We start from the raw sequence: 22401 nt of genomic DNA, 5'->3' as shown, positions 1-22401 counted from the left end.
TTAAGATTAGTCCAAAATTGCAATGTTTGGCAAATTCACTCAACTTGATCTTAAAACTCTCCATGCTTGATTAGCAGAGACTAAGGAAATGGGGCAGTATTGGTCATGTTAGTCACAGATGCCTGTACATGTGTGGGAATGTTGCTCCAATACACTGTCCTAATTAGCATGTTCCACCAGCCTCCATGTCTCATGTATTCAGTGTGCCCATGCTTAAAATGATGGCAGGGACACTTTAACTAAAGCTTGTCAACTGAACTTTAGTTAAAGTACTCCCGCAGGCATTTGGAAGCGCGGGATGCTGAACACACAAGACACTGCAGGCACTTTAATAACAGTGGCTCTCAGAGTTGCTCTAATTAAAGCACCCCATCCCACCTCTGGAGCACATATAAAGACTCCTGTTTTTGGTATAACAGGAAACCAGACATCCCAGCCTGAGAACTGAAGGAAAGGTGTTTCTGAAGCCAGCAAAACTGAGGATGGGATAACTAGTAATAAAATCCATGGTGGGTTTATGCTAACCTCAGCAGAAAAAAACAAAAGAGCACTTATTGGACAGTTCTTAACATCTACCATATATGTTTATCACCACCACTGTTGATCTTTATGCCATAATAAATGCCAAAGTGATGCTGTTAGTGGTTGTTGCTGTGCTTCTCCACTACTGTTGTTTTTCTTATACACTCCCAAGGACTTTAGTACTCTAGGGCTTGATTTTGTTCAATAAGGATAAATGCAGAATGCTTCATCTGGGGAGAAGTAACCAGCAACATGAATATAGGTTAGGAGAAGATGTCCTGGCCAGCACAATGTCTGAAAGGGACCTTGGGGTTATGGCTGATCACAGAATGAACATGAGCCACCGGTGCGATGCTGTAGTCAACAGAGCTGATAGCATACTAGGATGCATTAGCCACTGCATTGTGAGCAGGGCTAAGGAAGTGATACCTCCTCTCTACTTGGTGCTAGTGAGTCCCCAGCTTTAGTACTATGTCCAGATATGGGCACCACACTTCAAAAAAGACATGGGGAATCTTGAAAGGGTCCAGAGAAGGGCCACAAGAATGATGAAGGGCCTGGAGGACAAACCTAATGAGGAAAAACTAAGGGATCTAGGACTGTTCAGCCTGGGAAAGAGAAGACTGAGGGGGGACTTGGTGGCCATCTGTAAGTATGTAAGGGGTGAATATTGGGAGCTGGGAGAAAAACTGTTCACTAGGGCATCCCAAGGGAGGACAAGGAACACTGGCCATAAACTGTTAGGCTAGGGACAGACATTCAAAAACCCTAAGCCTGAATTGATTCAGTCTTGCAAAGTGAACTGGTTTGCAAGTGGATAGATGTTTGGCACACGCCTGCAGTGGCTCAAGCCAGAATCCCAGGGGCGCTAGAACAGCCCTCCCTACACCCGCACCCTACCCAGCTGAGCTCCGTGCTCCTGCTGCCCCTCTGGGAGGAGGAAGAGAAGGGGGAAGAGTTTGCCCCAGCATGGAATAGAGCCTCCCCTTGCCCCCTGCCCCTGCTCTGGGGCTGGGCAGCATCGCATGGAGCCCCCCCTCCCAGCTCCTCAGGGGCAGGGGGGGGAAGCAGAGGAGGAGGAAGAGTCCCCATCCAGTGCCTCACAGAGTCCCCCTCCCCGCCCCGGGGGGAGGAGGAGGAGGAGGGGGAAGAATGCCCCCAGCATGAACAGAGCCCCCCTCCCCACCCTGCGGGACAACCAACCCAGCATGGCCCCGTTAAAAGCAAAGGGGGCAGGGAGAAGGATTAATTTCTCCCTCTGTCCCTTCCCTGTAGCCAGGGTCTCCCGGCTCCAGGGGCCCCCACTGCAGCCCCCTCCCTTCTGCTCCCCGGCAGACAGGCTGACCCTGGCTGTGGTGAGGGAAAGAGGGACTGCCTACTTTGTCTTAACAGGGCCATACTGGCTGGTGTCTCTGCTTGGGCTCATCTCTGCTCCAGCTAGAGAGCAGAGGGACCGGGTCAGCCCTGCAGCTGGAGCAGAGATCCCAGTCCAGCCCAGAGAGCATGCTGGGTTGCTGGGGGTGTCTGGTTTATCTTAAATCAGCAAGGGGTCTGGGACAGACGTTGCATAAATCAGTTTGAAACAAATCAGTTAAGTCTGATACTACATTCAACCAGGTTGATCTCAAACCAGTTTTGGTCATTTTGAAACTGGGACAGGTCCTGATGTGCAGGGAGTCCAGCAGAGGGATGCTGCAGCCTGATGCTGAGCTCCCCATGCACTGGGACCTGTCAAAACCATATGCACCGCTCAGTTAGCTGTCATATGGGGCTAATACAGCTCCCCATGCACAGGGAGCCTGGTATCAGGCTGTGGCAGCTCAATGCCAGGCTCCCCATATACCAAACTGATTATCAGCTAGGACTAGGAACTGTTTTGCGTCCTGGCCCCAACTGACAATCAGCTGGTTGGCTTTATCTGTGCCATGGGAGGACACACGATTGTTGGATCGAGGATTAGATCCCATCACATCTTAAGCTGAATGTCTATCAGTGGTCTATCTGTAATATACACTCGTGTTACCAAATCCCTTTTGGGGGCAAAGTATGAGGGAAACGGTTGACAATCTAACCCTATCTGAGATGCCCTATCAAACGAGCTGCCACTAGAGAGATCACTTAGTGCTTGACAGGAGAGGATTAAGGAAAAGAAGCAGGTATATCTTGTAAATTCCGAAGTGTGCAGCAATAACCAGCAGGTTACTCTCTACTCACGTGGTGCTTGAACATCTTTGCTGCAGAGACAGCACTCTGTTACCATAAATATTAGTGTACAAACTCAGTGGGAAATGTGGGTGCCCATGACAGCTGAAGATCAAGTCACTTTTATGTAGATGCCTCTGTCTGGATTTAGGTGCCTCACTTTGGGCATCTTATTTAAAAAGACTGACGTTTGAGTTTCCGTTTTGTTGAAATGTCTTGTCGAATGTGTGTTGGGCTTCTTTCTGTATGTTATTCAGAATTGAAGAAAAGAGGCTGATTTGGGGAAAACTTGTTGTTTTAGGTTCACAGATCATGAAATGATGCAGCTCATAAGTCTTATTATAATTTCTGTTGTTTCATTACAGGATTAAGCTCACCAGTCTGAAGGAAGGGAACAACATTTAATGAGGAGACCAGTAATATGAAGGAACCATGGCCCTGTTTCCTTTCTCTCTCTCTCTCTCTCTCTCTCTGTCTGTCTGTCTCTCTCTCTCTCTCTGTCTCTCTCTATGGTGGATTTCATTCAAAAGAAAATTGAAGCTGGCAAGATACTGTTTTCCCCTGCAATTATTTAAAACCTTGCACGCATTTGGATACCTTGTGATTTCGGAGAACTATGTGAAGATTAAGCTTTTGCTTACTGATACATGGCATGTACTCTTTTCAGTCTTTTGTGTTTGATTTTGTTTGATTTTCCACAGCAGTGTAACATCTTTGTAAGGATTTTTATGCTTTCACCAGCAATGTCTTAAATACATTAAGACAACACATTTGGTGTTCACACTACTACAGTAATGTCTGTACATAAAAAAAATAGTGGCATAAAAGAATGTGTGTTTTCTTTGAGAAATATTTTGCAACCTACAGGAAGACTATTTCTAGCTAGTGCAAGCCCAATGTGATGGATTGATTGACAATTACAGTACCGTGCCACTACGCCTAAAATGTCCTGTCCACCCCCCTTCCCCCCAGCTTCCAGAGCATTCAGATCCATTTTTTAAACATGGCAATAATTGCATGTTTATTTAGAAACTCAGAATTTGGTTAATCTGCTTAAACTATGTAGCATGTCAGTTTTCAAAATAGGCCTGCATTGAAAACAAACATGCATACATACAAAAAAAATTACAAGACATATTCCCTAACAGATACAGTGACACATTTCTTATCCTTTTAGTTCCATTAAGAGTATACAGTATTCATTAATGTTTTGGGGCCTTGATTACATCTTTTACTTTTTCCACACTATTTTTCTTCTGGAATATTTTCTGAAATAGATGACAAGGAGAGGATGAAAGAGAACTGAGATGACTTTAGGGCAACTTAGGACAACTACTTGGATGTAGAAACAGTATTTGCTGAATGAGCCATTAGAACTAGCTTTGTTTTCTGCTTCTTAAAAAGCACACTGAAAAGTCATCCTAATCCAAGACATTTGCTGTTTCTCACCAATGTACCTTTCCTTAGACATTCTGCACTAGAAAACACTTAATTGCTTTTTTCTTAATGAAACATTTAAATGCACACTTTGCAAACAGTGCAGTACATAATTTTTAAAAAGGATGGCCTGCTACCTCTGGCTGGAGGAGAAAGGCTAGGTGTGAGAGAAATTTGTAGAGTATGATGGCTCCAATGTAGAATGCAGAAAACTGAACACAGATACTGGGAATGGAGCAAATTCTACTGTTGAGTTACAATAGTGCTTGAAAGGGAGTTTCAAGACTTTTTATTCAAAATATAAAGGTTTCTTTACTTCCTGAGTTCATGTGCTGTCATAAAAATGCATTGGTTTAGCATTTAATGTTTCATTTGGAAGGAGGAAAGCGACTCTGATTAATACCCCTTAATCACATTCTAGCAGTGTTTCTGCTGGGAACTACTAAAGAACACCCAATAAAGCAAATCCTTGATTGTTCAGAAGGTACCAGTAGGTACCAGGTATGTCTTATGAACCAGTATAAATATTATTCTGTACTTTCAAACACAGTTAAGGTGTGAATATATACCCAATAACTGCATAGCCATTAAAACTATAAGTCCCCTGTGACATCTTTGCAGTTCAGAAATGGAAAGTGACTGAAATCACACTCTGGTTTAAAACTTGCTACAAATTTTCTCCCATGTTTATAAGGGAAAGAAGAAAAAATCCACTGAACTTCTGAATTTACCACACACAGAAACTGTCTTATTTATAATTTACTTTGAGTTTCATGTTTCATTTTTTTGTAAGAGGAAAATCTTTTGTACATTATCTATGCTACTTAAATCATAAGCCATTCAGTATTTAAAATTAGCTGGTTTTTAAAGAAAAAGGCTTTACATTACTGCAAAAATCTGAAGATTTTTTGAAAAATGTAACAAAGGTTTCAGTTAGTAAAAGAAGTATAGTTTCTTAGACATAGATCTACTTTGGCAGCTTAAGTAGGGAGGTAAACAATTCTTCTCAACAAAACATGTAATGATTTGATGTAGAGAGTAATTCCTCAAACTGTTCCCTTCACAGGGTTACAAATCTAGCACCTTACTATACATCTTAAATTAAACATAGCATTTGCTCAAGTTGTGTGTGTGTGTGTGTGTGTGCGCGCGCACACGTGTGTGTGAGAGAGAGAGAGAGAAAGAGAGAGAGAAATTCTCTTCTCTCCCTAGCCCTACATTTAAACAACCATTGAAATCATTAAAATTTGTAGCCAAAATGATCAAACCCGAGTGCCTGAAGTGAGGCACATGAATATAGATAGGGTGTAAATAGAAAGTGATTCAATTTTTAGAGGTTCTACGCGTATCTGAACTACCAGCAGAATTTGGGGCAATTTGAAGAACCAGTTCACTCAGTTTTGCACCCGACTTCAGGCCCCAAGTTTGGGCTGTGTTCATTCACAGATTTATTCTTCTGTTGAGGAAGCTCTGGAATGCATGTGTGAGTTTTGCTCTGGAGGGAAGGGATGTTTTGTATCCAGAAATCTGACATGGTCAAGCATAGGCTATTACAAAAATGTTCACTTGGATCCCCAAACCCATCCAAGGTTTAATGAAGCTCTAAATGTTGTTCTAGGTCTTGAAAACTCCCAAGCTCTGGCTGTGATGATTACATGATGTGTTCCCTGTTCCTCTCCTTCCAGAGCAGTCCCTACCTACCTCGTTATCACCTTTCAAAAACCATCAGCTAGATCCCATACTAAATATGAGATTCTCTTTTTATTGTTATTTGTGAGGAAGGAGGGGGTTGGCGGGGTCAGTAACATACTGAACAGGTGTTTCCTCCACAGCTCTCCACAGAGACACTGGCTCACCATCCTCCTGCTGAATGCTCTTTAGGGGACATTAGGCAGGACAATGGCTGCTCCCCAGTCAAGTCTAAATCTGTTCTACCTGGGGCAAGAACAGGCAACCTAGCTCTGAAAGAGTGCTGTAGGGACCAGGAAAAAGTCCTGTTCCTGCTGTCAGCCACTTCTGTGTTACACTATGGGCATGCAACGTAGCATTTCCTATTCCTCTTGGCTGGTTTAGCAACCAAGCACAAGCAGAAACAGTAATCTCTGTGCTTGAGAAGCTGTTAGACATTATTGGTCCCTGTTCACCCATAGTGACTGATGGCAGTAGTGGGATAGCTTTCATTTTCCTACCACATGGCTGTCCCTTGAAGATGCTGTTCAAAATTGATGGGAGCTGATGGCTTTACTTGAGAGAAAGGAGGGAGCATCTGTTTAGCATCCTTGAAATTTCAGGGCAGCTGTACCAGGCACATGAAAGCAGAAAAGCATGCTTTAGCCCCCTGAAGTAAGTGGCTGATAGGGGGAGGTGGTGATGTGGATGGTCTGTGGGAAAGGAGGATTCTTGGGATGTTTAAGTTCATATGTCTGAACTTTACAAGTTAACCAGCTGGAGATGGAGTAGTCCACAGTCCTGTAGGGTTAGGGTCACCTAGCCCTAACACATCATACCTAGCAGAGGGTTGCACAGCACTGGTCAGGACACTCTAGCACTGTGATAGTATCAACTGCATCATCACTGCATAGTATCCTGAATTGGTTTGGTCTCTTTATTTTTATATATATTTTTAAAGAAAATCATTGTGTAGGATAGTAAATCTGCACATGCAGCACATGAAAACTTTACCTGCAGTGGCTAGAGATGCTGGGGAGGCATTCTTCCCTTTGGTGGGTGGGAGATCCTGACTTAGGCAGCTCTCACTAATGCCAAAGGAAATTAGAATTGCAAATTCCTGCTTACTAGTGGGATATCTATCCCTCAGTGTGCTCTTTGGAAGTGTACACATGACTGAATGTATAGTCAGTGCTCTGTTATGCTTCTATAAAAATACTCATCTGTGAATATTATTGGTTTTGTAATCTTTGTTATATAAAATGTTTAGGCTGTACATACTGGGGAGCAAAATACTGATACCCCATATAAATAGAAATATTGCATTACTGAGCATAACAGTAGCCTACCCTACTTACGTATAGGGGGAGGTAAATGTATATGTTACTGCCTTGCATTTTTGACATAAGCAAAATTAATTTAAAGGATGCACTATAAAATCCCACCCAAAAATATATTTCAGCAGTGCAGCATAAAAACTCCTGGCTCACCAGCTGAAGTTGGGTTTTTTGTAGGATGCACTAAGAGGTGTTTCTTTCAAAAGGGGTTTGGTACATGAAAACAATGTTAATGTAATTAAGTATATATATATACTTCAGAATGACAGCATAGTAAGCAGTACGGTAAAATTAATGTTGCATTATTTGTTACAACTTGTAATTTGTCTGTATTTTGGAAGATGTGATGGTTTGTCAGCTGTAACTGTTGTTTTCTTGTAACATGATCTTGAATAAAGTGTAGCAGAATCTCTCCTCTCCTTGGTAAATGCTGTATAAGCCTAAAATACAACAGATGTTCAGCTGATATTTTGCAAAAAACCACACAAGATAATAACTATAGATGGAATATATATTTTATAGGATGGACACTACTGAGAAGAAAGCACTGTGTACAAGGTCGTTACCTGAAAAGTCTTTGACTCCATATCAGCCATACTTAAGCATGTGTTTAGATTTAAGCACAAAATTAGTTGCATCCATTTTTAAGAAAAAACTTGTACAGGTTTAAGCAATGGGACTTAGGCAAGCTTTCAAAGTCAACAGGACATAATATGCTTAAGGATAAATATGTGCTTACATATTTTCCTTGAAGTAAATGTAAAAGTTAAGTGAAGTTAAATTCTATATTTGTTCTCTTTTCAATGTCCTATTCCAGAATGCTTTGGTGATTTTTGGATTAGGGTAAGAAGCTGCTATTAAAAAAAATTAAAATTACACAGCAATACTGATTACACAGAGCAGAATATTACACAAATTAAAAATTCTCTATCTAGATTTAATATTAAGTGTGTATTTCTTCATTTTGTTATAAACATAGTCCTGTTTATAGTCCCATTCATAGTGCTTTGCACAAGTATAAAAAAGATTCATTTCAAGTGGAAATTAGGCCAGCTTTCTAGCAAAAATTTTTGAGCAAACAAACCCATTTTTAGAGGTGGCATTCATATTGAAAATGTACCCCAAAATACAGGTTTTCAAACCAATTCTTGTTCAAAATTTTGCAAAACATTCTGATTTTTATAGCTATATTAAGCCATGCGAACCTGAGTTACCACTGCATTATTCCAGTTCATTCCATGCTCATACTTATTCCGTTACTAAATCATCCAAACCTGCAATATTGCTGCCATATTTAACTTAATAATTATGCAATTGCTACTTTGGTTTTTGGTTGGCTTGTTTGTGCACTATATGAATGTTTGGTTGGCCTGCACAGATGCAACTGTACTGTACCTAGATGGGTTTTTTTTAATGTATCTAGAAGGGCTGTACTAATGTTGTTTCTGTTCCATGCTATCAGTATCCTACTAGGCCTCACCAATAGGAGCTAAATAGATGCAACATGCATTCATAACCAGCAGCAACCAGAAGTAGATGTTCTCACAACATTTTTGACTAAATGAAAAATTACCAAAGTATGTTGTTTCATCAATCCAAAAACTTTTTTCCCAATGCATTGGTTTTAACAAAATGTATATCTAAGAAGGAAAGAAGACAAGCTGAATCAAGCAGAGTAGAGACTTAAATCTGAATATCAGGCTAATACCCACCCACCGAAAGATGCTGCATATGTTCAGATTTTGATCCCAAAGTGGACATTTTGACCCAGTTCTGTTCTTGCAAAAACATGCAAGAAACCATATTTTCAATTCAAAACTTTGAAATTTGCCACAAAACAGAATTTTCCTCCTCTGACCAACTCTACCAAGAAAGAGCAGCACAAAACCAAAACCCAGGAGCCTACAGACATGCCAACATTGACCTATTTCTGCTGCACTCCTCAGCTAGGGCATGTTTGGGACGATACCACCATTTTAAATCTTTGTACTGTTGTACTACTTTGTTCTTTTTCACTGCCAGGGATTTCATTAGTTGGTGTTCCTGGCTTGCTAGTGACAGGGCAGTTGAAACCTATCATAATATCAGATACAAATGGAGACTAAACATCATTATCTAAAAAATGTGTATAGGTTAAAATAATATAAAGATACCAGCATGGGCAGAGTAAGCTTTTAATTATACAGTATGTGCTGTAAAACATTCTTATTTTTCATTTTAATAACCTTTGCCTCAACTCCTTTGGGGACCTAAATGTTTTCCTCCTAAAGTAGTCTGGCTGAAACAGCCAAGAGAGAGATGCACTTACTATAATAGCTGTGCCTCTTCCCGCCCCCCCAGAGAAAAGAAAAATCAGAGGGAAGATGTTTGAGCAAGCTTGTGCCACTAGGTTAACATGTACAGTTGCAGAATAATGGCCATCCTTATAAACCTTTGCAATGAGACCCTACAGTGGCAGAACAGCCTGCTGCTACCAGTGGGGGGGGGGAGAGGGGTGGTATGGACATTAGCTTTGAGAAGCTTACATAGCACATGAGACGGATAAAGGATACAAATCAGGGGAAAACTGACAAGATTAAAAAAAATCCAGGGCCAAGTATTTACTGTTCATTCCCCTTGCAAGTGGTGTTATATATTGTCTGCAGTGAGTCATGCTGAGAGTGAGCCAAGCACAATAATAGTTGAGAGCAGCCCGGCAGCCCCACAGTCATTCCCTGCTGATGGTGGTTTCTGAGTTAGCAGAGAGAATGATTCCAAAATTATCTTCCTTTTTTTCTCCCTTCCCGAAAAATGACCAATAACTGTTGGGGACATACTGTGTAGACACTTTCCTAGGCTAAGATCAAGTATACATGTTTTAAATTAATTGTTCACGGACCAATGTAGTAATTTGTGTAAAAGATGCAAGATGTAAAATGTCAAGAGCTAACCAAGGAATCCTAAAAGTGTAAGGCAGTATGAGTGCTTGAAACTTAAGAGATTCCTTATGACATCATGGAAACAATAAGTCTCAAGTTCATGTGCAATAATCATGCACTCCCAGAGTGAAGTGCAAAAGGGCTAGTGAACTTTTAATTGTAATACATTGCACCTATCTTCTTTCACCTGAGGATCTCAGAGCCCTACATGCATTAATGAAATGAGTTCTCAGTGCAGCTGTGAGACACAGAGTCAAGGTCTTACAAAGATCTTTGTATGATTATAAAACATACGCATACACACAACCCAACCTACCAAAGTCAAATGGTCTGCTAAGCGTTTCACCTGGGAGTCAGGGCATGTTTGGGCATTTGAGATATTTTCAAAACAGCTTGTCACCTGAGTGTTCAAATTCTTCTTCATATTATAATGCATAATGTCCTAATATAACTATTAGGAGAGAAGTGCTAGCCATAGTTAGCACTAAGTCAGTACAGAGTACAACAAATTACATTCAGCTTATTGGTAAAAACTAGTAAAAAATCATTTTAAGCTTTCAGAGGACAGGGGAATAACAGATTCTTTTGAGAATCCCTCAGGTTTCTTAACAGACACTGAACCTCAGTTAGAATGCAAGTAAATTCATATAGCATAATAGAAAAAAATATGTATATCCTTTTATAATGATGGAATAATAGTGCACAGAAATAGCACCTTTCCATTCACCTTCCCTGTAGAGGGCTGCCTCTTTATAAGCATTTTTCCCAACACGCCTTTCTGGAATCTGGCTTTTTAAACTTAACAAACACAAGCTGCAATGGCCCTAAACATGGCTGATTGTTGCTTGCTTCTTGCTATTTTTTAGCTACAAATATTCTGGATTACAGCATGTTACAAATGTTCTGGAAGTAAGTGTCTGTCATGTCTTGTATGTACACACATACCCACTTTACTTAGTTCTCTTAGAAGTCTGTCCAGGGAAAGATATTTTGCTATACACCATTGGCAACGTGTAGGGGTGCACATGGGTGCATGTGCACCTCCTGAGCTTGGCGGTGCACCCCCTGCAAAAAGGCACCGCCGACACTGCTGGCAGCACCTGCGAGTGGTCGCTGCTTGCCACTCCTCCCCCCTCCCCCACCACTGACACTGCCAGCAGCATCTGTGTGGTCCCCAATTGTCACTCGCCACTGCTGATGCAACCAGTGGCATCTGCGGGTAGTTGCTGACAGCCAGTCGGTGCACGCCACCCCCCGCCTGCCACTGACAGCGCCATGGCTGCCTGCAGGAGCTCACCACTTGCCACCACCATGTTTCTGCCACCAACAGCACCACTGCCGCTTGCAGGACCTTGTCGTGTGTCCCCCCCCCCCCCCCCCCCCCCAGCCTCCAGGGGTACATGGCATTCATGCTATACATGCATGGTCAGTAACAGTGATTTAAGTGTCTGAGTGTGCTTGGATTTATCTTCTCTAAGGTGTATATAGACTGTGTAATCTGTAGTAGCGGGGGACCACAAGGTTGGGAGCCATTCCCCAGGAAGTCACATGTACCTGCAATTCAGATAAAAAGTTTGTGGTTAACCTTTGGTTTTTCAATAGTGAAAATACCTGACACCACTTTCTTCCCCTGAGACCCAGCTGGACGTGTTGATGCTTCCTGCTGTCTTCCATTTTCTGCTGAGACTTCTGAAAGGACAGGAAAAGTGAAGCTGCTGGAAAGTTGAGTCTGTCTGCTTGTTCAGGGTGGAGATGGGTAGGGGTCAGTCGGCCCTGCTTGCTGGCTATGTGCCTGGCTTTAGAGACCAATGCACTGATTGCTGCCTTGTGCTGTGACCGTAACAGTAATAGTAGCTGCTTCCTGTCACTGCTTCTGACCCACTAATCCCTTTCCCCCTTGTGCATGTGAACACACACCCATGCAGACACAAGTGTAGTTGTAAGACATTGCTGTGGGGAAAATGAATGATTAAACAGAAATGAAGGGTCTCCAGTGGTCCCTGAATATTTGTTAGACAAGGTTGTAAATTTGAGGGACCACATCATATCATTGTATGAGGAACATGGGTGCTCTAGTAATACAGGAAGCTTTAAATAATGTACGTTACATTTTTCAAACCCTAGGAATATTGTTTCCAACCTCAGTTTCATGTACCAACATTGCTGAGGTAAACTACAATAAAATATGAAAGTGCCTGGTTTGGGAAGAAGGGATGCAGATTTGTGATTAAAATAAGACTCAGCACTGAGAAATGCTAGAAGAAGCAGCAGTGCTGTGGGTGGAGAAGGGGTAGGAAGGAGCCAAAGGAGGCAATTCTGTTTATTTAAAAATAGAAAAACCAAAATGTAAAAATCCTTGAACAGCACATGCTTTATACTGGAGAACTAATTATAACCTGCTTTCCCTCCTGTCTTCCATTTTCTCTGCTGCTAGTTATGAGCTTTGTCTAAGTTATTAGCAGGGATCCAGGTTTTCTGTTTCCCATGGAAAAACAGAGAAAACCATGGATTTTCCCTTCTTATCAGAGAAAACGTGGCTTTCTCCTTTTAGCAGAGAAACCCACAGATTTCCCACTTTTGCAAAGAGCTCTGCAGGCTGCAAACAGGGCAGGAAACCCTCATCCCTGCCCAGAACGGGGAGGGGGAAGGGTGGGGCCATAGGCTCGCAGTCAGCCGAGACTTGGCTGGGCTCAACTCAGCCTCACTCTTCGCTCCTGGAGCCTGTGCAGTAAGTAGGGATTGCAGGGGGTTGGGCTTGCTGGGGACCCTTCTGGCAAAGCTGGGGGATTGCGGGTCATGGCTGCGGGGCACTGGCAGGGCTGGAGGGAGCCAGGAACTGGCCCTGCCCCTGCCTCCACTCCCACCCAAGCTGGCAGCAGCAGTGGGGGAGCTGGCTCCATGCTGCTTCTGCTGCAGCTCCCTGTTGGGGGCAGGGGACTGTGGATTTGGGTCCCTGCCCCATAGCCCTGGGAGCTGGGGTGCCCCTTTTGGCAGGGCTGGGAGGAAGGGGTTGTGGGTGGGGGGCAAATGGCATGACTAGGGTGGGGGGGCTGTTGGGGTGGTGAGGGGCACCAGCAGGGCTCAGGGGGCTTTGGGTGTGAGTATGGGGCACCAGCAGGGGCTGGGGGGGCTTTAGGGGAGCAGTGAGAGGCACCAGCAAGGGCTGGGAGGGCTTTGGGGGCAAGTGAGGCGGGGCAAGTGGGGGGGGAGCTTTGGGCGCACCAGTGGGGGGGGGGCTCTTGGGGCAAGTGAGGGGAACTGGCAGGGCTGAGGAAGAGTGAGGGACACCAGCAGGGCTGGGGGGGGTGGTGCCAGGGGGCTTTTAATTTTAAAAACGGATTTTGGGGGTTTTGTCAGAGGATTTGTGGTTTTTTTATCAGAGAAAACCAGGATCCCTGGTTATTAGGCATAAATCAAAATACACTCTTTGTGATATAAAACATCACTTGTTAACTCCTGTAGTTCCTTATCTTGTCTGATGTGACTAAACTACATATAAAATAATTTTCTTAACAGAAACTTACCAGGCCTGTAAATACTGAGCTCAATGAGAAATTGAGTTGGGAATCCAGCTGTTGAGCTACTTTCTCACCAAAATATTTTGATTGCAGAAATATATGTGTTTTGAATGTCTCAGTAACAGAGAATGGACACATTTCACCCTGGCCTTGTAAATGTTTCTTCAGATAATGTGTTTTCAACAACCATCCATTTATCAGAATCTCGGCCAACTCAGACCCAAAAAGCCTACCATTTAGGTTAGGGACAGACATTCAAAAAGCCTGAGCCTCAATTGATTCAATCTTTACAGGTTAGTCTAACCTGGCTAGGCTAAATCAGGTTTTGTAACCAGACAGACATCCCAGAGATGCAAGCACATGCCTGCAGTGGCTCAAGCTAGAAGCTGGGGGCCGCTAGAGGGAGCCAGGGGGCTCCCTTCTCTTGCACCGAGCTGAGCTGAGGGAGGGCATGGCCAGGCCCCAGCAAGATGCTATAATTAGGGAGCGGTGTCTCCCACCCTCCTGACCTGCCCAGCAGGGAATGTTTATCACCCCTAACTCAGTGTTTATCAGCCCATTAAGAAAACAACAGGGACATTACCAGCTATCTATTGATTCTGCCTTTGTCCTGTCTGCCACAGCTCGGAGATGGCCAGTATGTGGTCTGCTAGCTAATGCTGAGAGGTGTCTGTGAGGGACGGAGGAATGCCTGCTTAACAGAGAGTTGGGCGGGGGGGGGGGCGGGGACAGGGACAGGGAGCAGAAGCCAGGCAGATGCTTGTAGAGACTGCCGGAGCTGCAGTCAGGGAGCAGAGGGGAGGGGCCAGCCTTGCTGTGGAGCAGAAAGTCCCGCCCAGCTCAGAGAATATGCTGGGATATTGTGGGAGTCTGGTTTAACTTAAACCAGCAAGGGGTCTGGGACAGACATTGCATAAACCAGTTCGAGCCAAATCAGTTAAGTCTGATACTACATGCAACCAGATTTATCTCAAACTGGTTTCAGCCATTCTCAGATTGGTTTATGTGCACTGAACTTCTGTTACATTACAGGTTTAAACCAGTTTCTGATCACTTAAACTGCTTATGTGTAATGTCTGTCCCTAGCCTAATGTCACTTAGGAAAGGCCACAGTAAATTGTTTCACAAAATACATGGCAATAGATGAGAAGAAAAAAAAGTAAAAGTCTTAAAGGCATGCACAAGAGATGTATCATAAGATACTGAATTCTGAAGGGAGTTGAAAGGTATGAATTGGAATTTATGAATGAATTGCCATTGAATTGAAACAAAAATCTAGTGTGACAGGAAACTACTAAAAACTGTCCTATTGCCCTTTGACCAGGCACAAGGACTTATCTGCTTTTCCTCTATTGTAGCCTCTATTTTAATGGCATTTTAATACATTCGTTTGATGTATTATACAGGTCTGTTATACACTTTGCACTAAATAGCATGGAATATTCGCTCAGTTTTTTAAAGACCCATACCGTTATTAAATAGATGGATCCCTGGAACAATTAGGACAACTCAATATTATAATTATCCAACAAAAGCAAAGAATGATTGAGTGGTGCCTTTATTTAAACTAGCCATCTTTAAATATATTATCCTCTGTCACTGGCTGGTTGGTCCTTTAAGAATGGAGTCAGGCTCAGATTTGCCTATGGTAGACCAGCTATGCCACAGCTGAATCTTCCTGGCAGGGGATCAGATACCCTCAGTCAATTTTTAATCAACTGAGGTAGGTGATTCCCTAACAGCTTGGAGCAGAGCGCTCTTGAGGCAGACCTTATAGTACCAGTTTAGCACTATAGGCCCTAGAGGTCCTTGGCTGTATCCATTCCCATCTGTTGTATGCCTTCATCCTTCTACCTTTAATTTCTGTAGGTCTGATACTGTATCATCTATTCTTCCTGGTCTTGGTCTTCCAGGTGACCTGTGGTGATCAGTGCTAATCATCTAGCCCTCTTCGTCTTCCAGGTGATCTTCCGGAGGCCTGAGGTAAACCCTGGAGAAGGCCAAACCTCAGGTAGACTGGGGATAAAAATCCTGTCTATGGAGAAGCAAAGAGGATTTGGTTGAAGAGCATTCATGGAAGAGAGGAAGGACTTTGTTCATTATTTCCTTTGGGATTAATCTTCACATTTGTTATTACTCTGCTGCTTGGAGTGGTTAGAAATACCTGGCAAGAGCTGCTCAGAAGGAAAGCTAGGCATGAGTCAGGAAGGCTAGAAGAGCTGAGGTAACGTGAATGGTGCCAGTGCAGTTCCTATGGGGTTCCTATACTGCGCCACACACCTATGGCATTACCTACAGAAGTCAGAAGGCAGGGTAGAGATGCACCTAACAGACCAACAGAGATGCATAAGTAGGGGTCTACCTAAATTGCAGTGGAAGTTCGCAGTGCAGCAGCACCTTTAAATCTCGCTCTTCTCTCCACGCACCCACCTCCCTGTTGCTGAGTGGCCGAGAGACAATTAATGCCATGATTAATGCAACGGCAGGGAATCACGTGGCAAAAAGTGCAAGATAAAAGGTGTCGCTGTGCTACAAACTTCTGACATGATTTAGGTAGGTCCCTAGGCATAAGCTGTCATGAGCAACAGCTCACTTCATCAGGTGCTATGAAAGGACCTTTCATGAACTGAAACGAAATCAGGTGACATGTAAATAATTCTTTCATAGCATTTGATGCAGTGAGCTTATGCATTTCTAGTTCAGTTAGCCTACAAGGTACATCTCTACCCTGCCTTCTGCCTGACTTCAGACTAACACGGCTAACTACCTCTCTCTACAGAGCTAATTATGAAAGTGAAGGAGAACCTAGGGATTGCAAGAAATTGTGTTAGAACTTTCAGAGCAGAATCTTGCTGGAGTATCATGAAAATGGGGAACTTCAGAGTATAAAGAAAAAACGTGGGAGATTTTTTTCAGGTTTTTCTCTTTCTTGCTCTTTTTTTAAGACTCATTTTTGAGTGGAAAAACAAGTTTAAGGAAGTGGGAAAAGACATCAACACTCCCTCCAAAAATCAAATACCAAAATGTTTTCATTTTCAAAAAAGATAAAGTATTGCAAAACTCTATATTGATAAGTAATAATGTAAATGTTTATTCCATTTTGATTTTTGAGCAAGCATGTTTCTATTTTTATATATTTTTAAATTTTCAGTGATATTAATTTAAATCTTTCATTAAATAGCTTGTGTGCTTACCTATAATATCTAGTTTCACTGCTTAATCATGAATCCCAAGTTTTCAGCTAAATATATTTCAGAAAAAGGAAGGACTAAATATTACATTGAAATTCTTCAGATCAAACAAGTTTCTTTAGTAAACTGGGGTCCAATTCTGCCCTGAGATTCACCTATGGAATTCCCACTGCCGTCAATGGGATTTAGGCATGCACATCTGAAGGCAGAATGGAACCAAAGCATTCAAAAGGCAATGCTGACAGCTGGCTAGTATTATAGAAACACAAATAAAGATCCTTCTTACACTATTGATACACTAGTTGCTGTCCAGGCAGGTATGAAATAGTCACTTCCATTAATATAATAGGTATTTAAAAGTTCTTGAGTATAACTCGAATGTTTATGCATAATGTCCATGTTTTCAAATATATTCAGTCCTGTTGAGTATATAGAAGTCCCAAGGCCATAATCTGTCCTCGAATGTATTTATGTAACCCCTAATAGAGTAAATGGGGGTTGTGCTAGTACATGAAAGTCTAAGGATAAAACTGGGCTCTGTGTCATCTATATAACAGGGTAACAAAGTCCCAGATCCTGATCTTTTATTAATTTCTTCCAAACAAGGAAGAGAAGGTTGCAGTACTGTTCTTTTAAAGGGATCCCTGGAGCCTGAGTTAGAAAAATGGCCTTAGGTGGGGTTTTCTTAACAGGCACTTTCCTACAAAGAAAGAAAGGTGGTATTTAATCTTTATTCTTAGGAATGCCTTCATCTCAACCTGCTTTATTTTCCCCGTATACAATTGCCTTTATTCTTCTACGTTGTTTTGTAAACAAGCGCTTTACAAACAAGGATCAGCTCTAATGCTCACATTCAATTCAGAAAGAGACAAAAATGAAGAAACTTAACTTCTCTGACACTGCTTCCAATGTTAAAGAGCTACCAGCAAAAATCTGATCTATAGCTGCTCTTCTCACATTGCACTTTGCTTCTCATTCCTCTTGAGATCTTCCTCTGTATTTTGGCAAGTCTCACAGGTATTTCTTCAGCCTTTTGGTTTTATTTAATTGTTTTCACAGCTTAATTTTGACTTTTAATTAGAGGCATGAATGTCTCACAGCTTCTGAGGCTGGGGGGGCATGGCGATCACCCACAGGTGGCAGCAGCAGCGGTGTGGCAGCAGCAAGTGGGGAGCTCCTACAGGTGGCCGCAGCAGGGGAAGTGCCAACCAGTGATCTGCAACCAACCTCAGATGCCACTGGCAGTGTTGGCAGCAAGGAGGGATGGCAAGCAGCAACTGCCCACAGGTGCCACTGGCAGCGGTGGTGGCAGCCAATCTCAGGTGGTACGTGTGCACCACCTACACATCACCAATGATTAGAGCTGATTTGGAGTTTTCCAGGAGAACAGTGTTTTTTAGAAAATGCTGATTCATTCAAAGAGAAATACTTTGCAAAAGCCTTTCTGTTTTGGTAAAGTTTACTTACTGGCAGCCCATGGTGGAGCACAGGTTCGCAGGGTCTATGGCTCTGGGATACCCTCACCCTACAGATTGTACTGGGGGTAGGGACCCCGGAGTTTTCCAGCTTCTGCCATGGAGCTGGGAGCATAGAAGTCCGTTGACAAGCTTCCAACATCTGAAGAACTGGGACAGCCTCACATGAAGTGAGGCTCAGAGCCAAAGACTCCAGAGATTCCAGACCTGTAGATAACTGATTCCCTCAGTTGCCAGAATCACACAGCCAACTCTTCTGAGGGTTGGGCAGTCTGAAGAGTAATAAGGCTTGGGAGTCTTTGAACTTGACTGTATCATGTCAGCAATGGGTTCCAGGGAGGTTGGAGCTGAGCATGCCCATCAGAGTCTGCTAATATGCTTCAGATCTAGAAGTTCTCCAAGGGCATGTCTACACAAGACGTTTACTGCAGGGTTGCTTAATTAACTCTGCAGTAAATGTCTTGGTGACTACACATATGGCCCTATTAAGCTGCAAGAAACTAATAAACTCTGCAGCAGGTTAGTACAATCCTGCTGCAGTTTTTTCATGCCCAGCAACACGTGTAGATGCTGACCCATCTGGCTGGGGCATGAGGGTGTTTGAGTGTGGGGGCTGCCTCCTGGATAGCCTCACACTCATAGGCAGTGGAAGGGGGGGCAAATGCGGCTCAGCCCCCGCAAATGCAGGGCAGCAGAAGAGTCACAAGGAAGCCTGGCTGTGGGCTTCTAGTGGCTGCAGCAGCGGTGGGATGGGGGGAGGAGCAGGTACTGCCCAGCTGGCAGCACGAGACTGACCTGCAAGTGGTTCATCTGGTGGGGTGCGGCTCCTGCTGCTGCAGGGTGACCTGGGGCTGGAGCTGCTCCAGGCTCTTCCCAGCGGGGGGAAGGGGGGTGGTATGCTACACTGGCGGCATGTGGTGGCAGCACTGGGAGGGGGCTATGGGTGGGGAGGGCATCTGCAGCCACCTCAAGATTTGCTCTAGCCCACCCAACCCCCCCTCCCAGTGCCACCACTGCGTGCCCCAAGGTAGCATGCCCCACCCCGCTGGGAATAGGTTGGCACTGCCTTGGCCTCAGCCCACAGCAGCAGCCCACCCTGCCCCATGCAGATAGGGGGCACGCGCCCCCCTGTGCCTCCCGGGATGCGTGCAGCAGTGGGAGCTGCCACCCCCTCCCTCCAATTCTAGGGATGGCTGCATGGGCACAGCAGGCCTTGGCTCCAGTCCCAGGCTCAGCTCCACTCCAGTCCCTCCCAATCCCTGCCCAGCTCCAGCCCCATTCCCTCTCCCTCCTCCCCCACCCCTCCCCCCACAGACTTCGCTGCCTGGACTCATCTTAAGCCCTTATTCTCAAATATACTGGAGACCAAGGACCAGTGAATACACACTAGGGATGAACGAGGAGCAGTCTTGGTGACAAATTTAAGGCTCTGGAGCACTTCAGAGGATTTGAGCAGGCAGGGCAAGCTCAGTCATACACTACCTGGCCCTCACGCTGATCCAGCATGAACAAGGTTATAGATTCATAGACATTAGGGCTGGAAGGGACCTCGGAAGATCATCGAGTCCAGCCCCCTGCCCAAAGGGCAGGAAGTCAGCTGGGGTCATAAGATCCCAGCAAGATAAGCATCCAGTTTGCTCTTGAAGGTGTTCAATGTAGGTGCCTGAACCACCTCTGGCGGCAGGCTGTTCCAGACCTTGGGGGTTCGGACAGGAAAGAAATTCTTCCTTATGTCCAGCCTGAAACGGTCTTGTCGTAGTTTATGACCATTCAATCTATTCATCATCATTGGGGCACTCTGGTGAACAAACGTTCCCCCAGATACTGGTGGTCACCCCTGATAAACTTGTAGGTGGCCATCAGATCACCCCTGAGCCTGCGCTTTTCCAGGCTAAAGAGCCCCAGGGCTCTCAGCCTGTCGTCGTAGGGTCTGCTTCCCCGTTCTCTGATCATGCGCATGGCTCTTCTCTGGACTCTCTCAAGCTTCTCCATATCTTTTTTGAATTGTGGAGCCCAAAACTGGACGCAGTACTCCAGCTGCGGCCTCACCAAGGCCGAATACAAGGGGAGAATGACGTCCCGGGATTTGCTTGAGAAGCATCTATGGATGCAAGCCAGCGTTTTGGTCGCTTTACTAGCCGCAGCATCGCACTGCAGGCTCATGTTCATCTTGTGGTCAATGATGACCCCCAAGTCTCTTTCTTCCATAGTGCTAGCCAGCGTAACACTGCTGAGCCTATAAGGATGCTGCGGGTTTTTCTTCCCAAGGTGGAGAACCTTGCATTTATCGGTGTTGAACACCATCAGATTCTCGTCCTCCCACTTGTTGAGCCTGTCCAGGTCAGCCTGGATCACCCGCCTGTCTTCTGGTGTGGATGCTTTGCCCCAAAGTTTGGTGTCATCTGCGAACTTGGCCAGTCCGCTTCTGACTCCAATGTCCACATCATTAATGAAGATATTGAACAATATGGGTCCAAGGACAGAGCCTTGAGGGACCCCACTGGTCACAGGACACCATGATGAGTGACTTCCATCAATTACTACCCTCTGGGTCCGACCATGGAGCCAATTTTCCAGCCAGTGGATCGTGGAGGACCCAAGGCGACAATTGGCCAGTTTCTCCAAGAGGTGATCATGGGAAACCAGATCGAAGGCTTTTTTGAAGTCAAGATATAGGACATCAAACTCTTCTCCCTTGTCCAGGTGATAGGTCACCTGGTCGTAGAAGGAAATGAGATTGGTCAAGCAAGACCTACCCGCAACAAACCCGTGCTGGCTATCCCTTAAGATGTTGGCGTCGGCCAGTCCATTAAGGATGGCCTCTTTAATAAACTTTTCTAAGATCTTCCCCGGGATAGAAGTCAGGCTGATGGGCCTATAGTTAGACAGATCCACTTTCCTCCCTTTCTTGAAGATAGGCACCACATTGGCCTTCTTCCAGTCTTTGGGAACTTCACCAGAGCGCCAAGAGTTTCCAAAGATCCGTGCTAGAGGCTGGGCTATGATGCTCGCCAGCTCCTTGAGTACCCTGGGGTGAAGATTGTCAGGGCTGGCTGACTTGAAGGTATCCAGCTTCTCAAGATGTTCCTTCACGAAGTCAGGATTAATGGAAGGCAGGGGATCACCCTCACCCGGACTTCCCTGTCCCGTAGTGGGCATGGGCGTCCCATGGGGCTGATGAAAGACCGACGCAAAGTACCTATTTAATAGGTTGGCTTTTTCCTGGGCATCAGTTGTCAGTTGCCCCATCTGGTTCAGCAAGGGTCCAATGTTGCCCCTGCTTTTCCTCCGGCTCCCCACATATCTGAAAAAGGACTTTTTATTGTCCTTGATGCCGAAAGCTAGTTGGAGTTCAGTTGCAGCCTTGGCTTTCCTGGTATGCTCCCTACAGGACCGGACCAGTGCAGAATAATCCTCCTTGGAGGTGACTCCCATCCTCCATCCTTTGTAGGCCTTTCTTTTTAGCCTCAGGAGGTCTGCTAGGTCCCTGGAGAGCCAGGGGGGCTGCTGTGCCCTCTTGCTGCCTTTCCTCCGAGATGGAATAGACTTAGTTTGTGCATTGAGGATCGCTCCCTTGAGGAGCAACCACTCTTCTTGAACTCCCCTCTCCCCGTGGTCATGGTCCCTTAGGGCCTCAATGACAAGCCTCCTGAGCTTGTCAAAGTCGGCTTTCCTGAAGTCAAGGACTTCCGTGTTGCTGACCGACTTGCCAGCTTTTTGGCGGATGGTGAAGGCGATCAGCTCGTGGTCGCTGTCACCCAGCTTCCCATCGATCACTAGGTCGCCAACTAGGTCATCCCCAGTAGCCAGTACCAGGTCGAGCAGCGCTTTGCCTCTCGTTGGCCCATAGACTTCTTGAGTCAGGTAGAAGTCATCCACGCACGAGAGGAAGCTTTGTGACCACTCAGATTTTGCTGAGCGATCCTACCACGAGATGTCCGGGTAATTGAAGTCACCCATGACAACCATGGTCCTGGAGCATGCGGCCTCAGCCAGTTCCCGGGCAAACTCCTGGTCAAGCTCTTGACTTTGGGTGGGAGGTCTGTAGTAGACTCCCACCATTGTGTCCCCTGTGCCGTGTTCCCCACAGATTTTAACCCAGAGGGTCTCCAGTTGTCCACCCTGGTCGCCAA

The 22401-nt window shown here is 44.8% G+C and overlaps 1 protein-coding gene across 3 annotated transcripts in view; it reads left to right on the top strand.

Moving 5' to 3' along the window:
• Window positions 1-22401, top strand: part of CDK14 (cyclin dependent kinase 14) — a 676419-nt gene that overhangs the window by 634639 nt on the left and 19379 nt on the right. For 2 of the 3 annotated variants that reach the window (XM_006258932.4, XM_019497918.2), the window contains one exon: window positions 3090-7578. The exons of the other annotated variant lie outside the window; for it this stretch is intronic. The gene's annotated coding sequence lies outside the window, so the exon portion shown is untranslated. Of the gene's footprint in view, window positions 1-3089; window positions 7579-22401 lie in introns of those variants that run through there. 3 annotated transcript variants of the gene reach the window in all.

The sequence above is a fragment of the Alligator mississippiensis genome, chromosome 5 (genome assembly GCF_030867095.1).
Source record: "Alligator mississippiensis isolate rAllMis1 chromosome 5, rAllMis1, whole genome shotgun sequence".
NCBI lineage: Eukaryota > Metazoa > Chordata > Crocodylia > Alligatoridae > Alligator > Alligator mississippiensis.
The sequence above is the reverse complement of the archived record's forward strand: the minus strand, read 5'-3'. Positions and strand labels throughout refer to the sequence as shown.